Here is a 6412-nt window from a genome sequence, read left to right on the forward strand (position 1 = left end):
AGCCTTTGAACCAGAAGCTTTAGGTTCTGACTTAACAGTAGTTACAGCATCAGTACCTTCAGACACAAAGGTGGATTTCAATCCATCCTTGATACAATCACAGTAGCTCTTGAGACTGTATTCTTTGGATTTCTCGTCAGAATATCCAATCCCTTTGCCATTGTTTTTGTATGTGCTGTAGATCTTGGAAGCAACTTTGCTTCTGTCTATGCCAGCCATAATAAAATCATCCAAGGCAATTTCATGTTTATTGCCTGAACCTTTATCATATTTTTCTTGTAGCTTCTGACAAAGAATTTTGAGTCTATCTTCATATGTTGTTGATATGAAGTTAAACCCTTTGAGTTCTTCTTTAGAAGCTTTCAGTTCCAATAGAGTTGTTTCTTGTTATTTCATTAAATCAACATATTTTTCTTTTAAGTCTGACAACTCATTGGTTTTGTATTTAAATAGTGATAAGAGTTCTTTTAGAGAATCAACAAGTTCTTGTCTGGGAATTTTGGAATATAACTCATTTTCATCTTCTGAATCTGATTCAGCTTCTGATACTGCTTCTGATGATACTGTTGCCACTAACCCCATGGCTGCTTTTGCATCATCATCTGCTTCTTCTTTATCAGAACCAGATTCACTGTCCAAATCTTCCCAGGTCGCCATCAAGCTCTTTTTGATTTGCTTTCTAAATTTACTGGAGCTGAAGCTTGATTTCTTGGGTCTGCTTTTAGACTTCTCCTTCTGAAGATCAGGGCAATCAGCAATGAAATGACCAGGCTTCTTACAGTTGAAGCACCCCTTCTGATCTTCTTTCTTGGAGTTCTTGTAGCCACCCCTCTTGCTCAAGAATTTCTTCTGCTTCCTTGCCAGATACTCAAGCTTGTTGGACAGCATAGCCATCTTCACAGAATGATCTTCATCAGAATCTCCATTAGGTGATTCTTCTTCAGATTCACTGGCCTTGTAAGCTTTAGAAGATTTTGAAGACTTTCCTTTAGATGGTAGAGCAATGGATTTACTCTTCTTAGAGGACTCATGCTCATTTAAACTCATTTCATGCACTTTGAGGGAACTGACAAGATCTTCAACACTCAAGGTGTTTAGATCCTTAGCTTCCTCAATAGCAGTTACTTTGGGTCTCCATCTAGAAGGCAAGCTTCTCAGAATCTTACTAACATGATCAGAAGTAACATAGCTCTTCTTCAGTATTTGCAGTCCAGATACTAAAGTTTGAAATCTTGAGTACATCTCCTCTATACTCTCATCATCCTTCATTTTGAACAGCTCATACTGATGAATTAGCATTAGGGCCTTTGCTTCTCTGACCTTCTTGCTTCCTTCGTAATTCGCACAGAGTGATGCAAACATTGCCTTAGCAGTGGACTTATCACTCATCTTCATGTATTCAGTACAAGGAATAGAAGCAACAATGATCCCTCTGATCTTGTGATGCTTTTTGTAAGTCTTCTTCTGAGCAGGAGTGTGTATCTTTCTGTCTATAGCAGCTCCTTCTTCATCCAAATCCAGATCATCAACTCCATCTTCAAGAATATCCCATAGTTCTTCATCCAATCCCATGATATAGCTGTACATATTGGTTTTCCACCATGAAAACTCTTCTGGATCTCCATTGAATTTTGGAGCTTTTCCAGAATCTGATTTCCTTTCAGCTGTATCATAGTCATGTTTGACACTTGTGTATTTTAAGGATGTAGTTGATTCCTCTCCTCCAGACATGTTTTTCTTTTGGATCTTGATCTGTCACAGGGTTAAGTGCTTATGATAACAGAGCAAGCTCTGATACCAATTGAAGGTGAGAAAAACACAAGAAGGGGGGGTTGAATTGTGTTTTCTCTTTCTCTCTAAAAATACTTCTTCTGATAAAACTTCAGAAGCAGTTTGTGAATGCTTCTGATGAAATGATCAGAATCAGATATGCAGCGGAAAAGATCAAAGCAGAGAAAAGAAAAGCAAAACACAAGCAGTTATCCTGGTTCCTTCCACAAAACGGAAGTAGTCCAGTCCCTCTTGCACTTCCAAGGAGATTTCACTATAATTGTAACGCCCTCTTTGAAGTATTTGTTTTATTTGATTATTTTTAATGAGTTTAGAATATATTTAAATGATTATGTGATTTATTAAGTGGCTTATTTTAGTATTTAATAGTATAAGATTTGAAAATAAAATAAATATTGAGATGTGAGGCTGTTTTGGAATTTAGAGGAGTTTAGTGGAAATAGAGGAAATAAGAAAAATAGAATGAGGATAGAAATAAGAAGAAAACTAGGTTTAGAAACTTTTTTTTACGTGAAACTGCTTTTTGGAGAAAAAGGGAGAAAACAAAGAGAAGAGGAGAACCAAGAGAGAGAGAAGCCGCCGATCATTCATTCTAAGGTAAGGGTGAGACTAACAATCAATTCTCTTAAGCCTGTAATTCTGATAATTGTATTTAACATGTTGTAGGTTTAGTTTTTGAGAATTGGAGAATTAGGTTAAAAGTGAAGGTTTTTATTGAATCTTTTTATAAATTCATGCTCTAATCTGATACCATGATTTTGTGTATATTATAATCTCTGAATCCATGATTTGAATCCGTGTTTAAATTATAGTTAATGTGTCTATCGATGATGGCTCCGATTTATTGAATATTAGTTCTTGTGCTGTTGCTGTGTACCTTAACCTTTGTTATTCATGAGTGTTACTTCTTATTATTGTTGCCTTATCTATTTGAATTCAGTCCTTGTTATTTGATGTCGCTGCTACATACGAAATTAATCCGAATCAATTAATTGTTGCATCTCTCTATTTCAATTTCCATTTATTGATTTCCGTACTGCACTTTTATTGGTGTTGTATTATGCATGATCTGTTCACTACTAATGATGTTTCAATTCAAATTGCCTTGCATGTTATTATATGATGGGATTATATCGAATGAAATAAAGTAGAAGCCATACAATGTGGAAAACATAAGCTATATGTGTTTATCATTTCAAGATCATAATTTCTTTAACCTAACATGATTGATAATATTTAATTCATACTTTTAAAATTGAAAATAATTATTCAGTGACTAGTTGCTAATTTGCATAGTGTATACACTGCGTATGTATATGTACATGTGTTCTATGAAGAATTGATAATATGTTAGCTCAAAATAATATACTTCTTTTCCAGGTGATTGTATAAAGATAAATTATTTGACGATTATTTGACAATGTGTATTTGTGAGTTATTTGATTATGTATGTTGATGTGCTATGTGAAGATGTTTAAGAAGTCGAGTCCATGCATTAGCATTCTTTGTTGGGGGCTTGATGCTCTAGAGTATATTAATACTTAAATAAGCGATAGGGGCTTGATGCTCTGGAGTATATTAATACTTAAATAGCGATAGGGGCTTGATGCTCTGGAGTATAATGATACTCAAATAGCGATAGGGGCTTGATGCTCTGGAGTATATTAATACTCAAATAGCGATAGGGGCTTGATGCTCCGTATTGGTACCACATGCATATAAGAGGTCTAAGTTGCATAGTCGAGTTGGAGTCGCATTTGTCGAGTCAATGATGTTTATGTTGATAATTTGTGAAGTTGTAATTGTTTATACAAACTATGATTGAAGTGCTAAATGATATATTACTATCTATAATGAATATTAAGATGATTTGATGTTGATTAAATATAATTGTTGAATTATATGCTTAATATTATTGTTTTGTGAAATCTCACCCCTTCTGCTTGGAAATGTTGCTCTTCCTATGAGTAACTTGCAGGTGATCGTTAATAGGTTGTTGCTGTTGCTGTCGTGAGTGACTTATTCCTCACTGAGTCTTAGGATGCTCTGATACGTAACGGGATGGGATCTTTTGTGGCTATTTTCTATTCCTTTACGTATTGTTTATATTTTAATAAGGCCTGCGCGCCAAAGACTTGTCTATGTTAATGAATTTAATCCGCTGCAAAGTTTGAAATAATATGTTGATGATTTTTGGAAAGATAATTAGTTAATTATCTCATTTAAGATTTTTAAGAAGTGTAGCATTCCGTTTACGTGGAAACTCTGATTATTTAAAAGAAATTTTTATTTTGGGAAAACGGGGTGTTACAATAATCACACAGATTACAAATGCTCAATACTCTCTAAGTATGAGACTTCTCAAAAATGCTCAAGCACACACGCAAGAGTCTTCCAATGCTCAAGCACTAAGCAAGAGTCTTCTAAGAGTCTTCTAATGCTCAAGCACGTAGGCAAGAGTCTTCTGATCAAACAAAAATACAATGAAATAAGTTTGACTTGAACACTTGATATACAATCAGTGGTGTTCACAATACAATACAATAAAGACTCTAGACTTTTGAATTTCTAAGATGTATCAAATCAGTGCAGAAATTCAGTGTGCTTAGTAGAATCAAATTGACAGAGTTTTGGCGCTTTTCAACTTGTGTATATCTATCTACAATCTTCAAGTCTTCACTCCTTTATATAGAGGTGTGAAAGAGACGTTGAGATGATTAGGACGTCTAAAGAGTCGTTTGAAATCCTTTGATCATTCACCAGTAATCCTTTGCCTGATTTGGGTGTAGTCCTTTGAAGAATTAACTTCAAATTCATTCCTATCTTGAAGGCACAAATTCTGCAGGCATAGCTGTTGTCTTGTCTTGTAGCGTGGACAAAACAGAGTAGTGGAGGTAGTGGTTGTACACTTGTACTTTGTCAACTCTGTTAACGAAGGACAAATACTCAGTGCTATCCAAATGACCGTTGATACCTCCCTTTCAATTCTTCGTTCTTCTTAGATGAGGTTGAAATGAGAAACAGCTACTTTGGATCTTCAGTTTGAATTTACGAATCAAATGTAGCTTCTGGTGATGATATCGCTTCTGATGAAAACCTTGCTTTTGATGACCTTCTGCTTCTGATGAGCTTCTGCTTCTGATGACGTCATCACTTCAGAGGCACTTCAGCTTCAGAAGCACTTTAAGCTTCAGACGCAGTTTTCTTCAGATGCTTTTAATTCCTTTGCTCTCCATTGTTCTTCCAAGACCTATTGAAATTACTTGACTAGCCTTTGGTCCTGTACACTTGAACAATTATTAGCAATAACCAATTGACAATTTTTAATACCTTGTTATCATCAAAACTCATTAAGGTTCATTGTGAAACACATTTTGTTCCAACATAATTCTCCGTCACCCGTCACCACCATGGTAGGCCACTATCCTACCATCGAAAGTTGATAGGGCAGAAATTTGAATGATGCGTCGCCAGCACAAGGGCCGTGCGATCCGACGAGTTATCATGAATCATCAAAGCAACAGGCAGAGCCTGCGTCGACCTTTTATCTAATAAATGCATCCCTTCCAAAAGTCGGGGTTTGTTGCACGTATTAGCTCTAGAATTACTACGGTTATCCGAGTAGTAGATACCATCAAACAAACTATAACTGATTTAATGAGCCATTCGCAGTTTCACAGTCTGAATTAGTTCATACTTACACATGCATGGCTTAATCTTTGAGACAAGCATATGACTACTGGCAGGATCAACCAGGTAGCATCCATTAATGGCTCTGCACATCGTGAAAGTTTTGAGCCCACGAAAGGGGCGCAAAACAACCAATAGAGCAGGCATAATTTAAGGCAACCATTAATTAATTAGGGACATAAATGGAAAAACCAAAGGTCATCTCAAGCACCGCGTCCGAGAAATCGATGAATACATGCGCACCGCAAAAGACACCACATAGGAGATCTAAGCGGAGCATACGTATAAATTCAGAAGCCACCGCAACACCAAGCAATGGTGCGGGATGGTTCAAAGTCTAACAAGCCACCAGTGTACCAATTTATGGGTAAACCAAACAGGAACAACGGACAAACATCGAAGACACAAAGTCAACAATGAAAAATGATCAGGATCATATGCAAACCGTTCAAAGCCAAAGCATTGAGCCAGCAAAAACAAACATCCACGTTGTAACACCCCGTTTTCCCAATATTTAAAATTTCTTTAAAAACATAACATTTATCAGAGTAAACATCAAACAACGGGATATCACATATAACGTAATCCAACAGTTAAATAATGATTTAACCAATATCTTAAACATTTGCAGCGGAAAATCTTAACCATAAGTCATGAAACGTTTTGGCACGCAGGCCCAACAAGTATCTCAAAAGAGTTAATCAAAACAGTAAATATTCATGGCAGTTCACGTAAGAGAATGAAGCATGTTATAGCATAAAACCCCATCCCGTTACGTATCAGAGCGACCTAGACGACACAGTGAAGGCAAGGCCACTCACGACGGCAACTGCACACTAAGCACGATCACCTGCAAGTTACCCATACGAAGGGCAACATTTTCAAGCAGAAGGGGTGAGATTTCATAATAAAATAACATTAATCAATGTAA

Source organism: Medicago truncatula, unplaced genomic scaffold (genome assembly GCF_003473485.1).
Source record: "Medicago truncatula cultivar Jemalong A17 unplaced genomic scaffold, MtrunA17r5.0-ANR MtrunA17Chr0c01, whole genome shotgun sequence".
Taxonomy (NCBI): Eukaryota; Viridiplantae; Streptophyta; class Magnoliopsida; order Fabales; family Fabaceae; genus Medicago; species Medicago truncatula.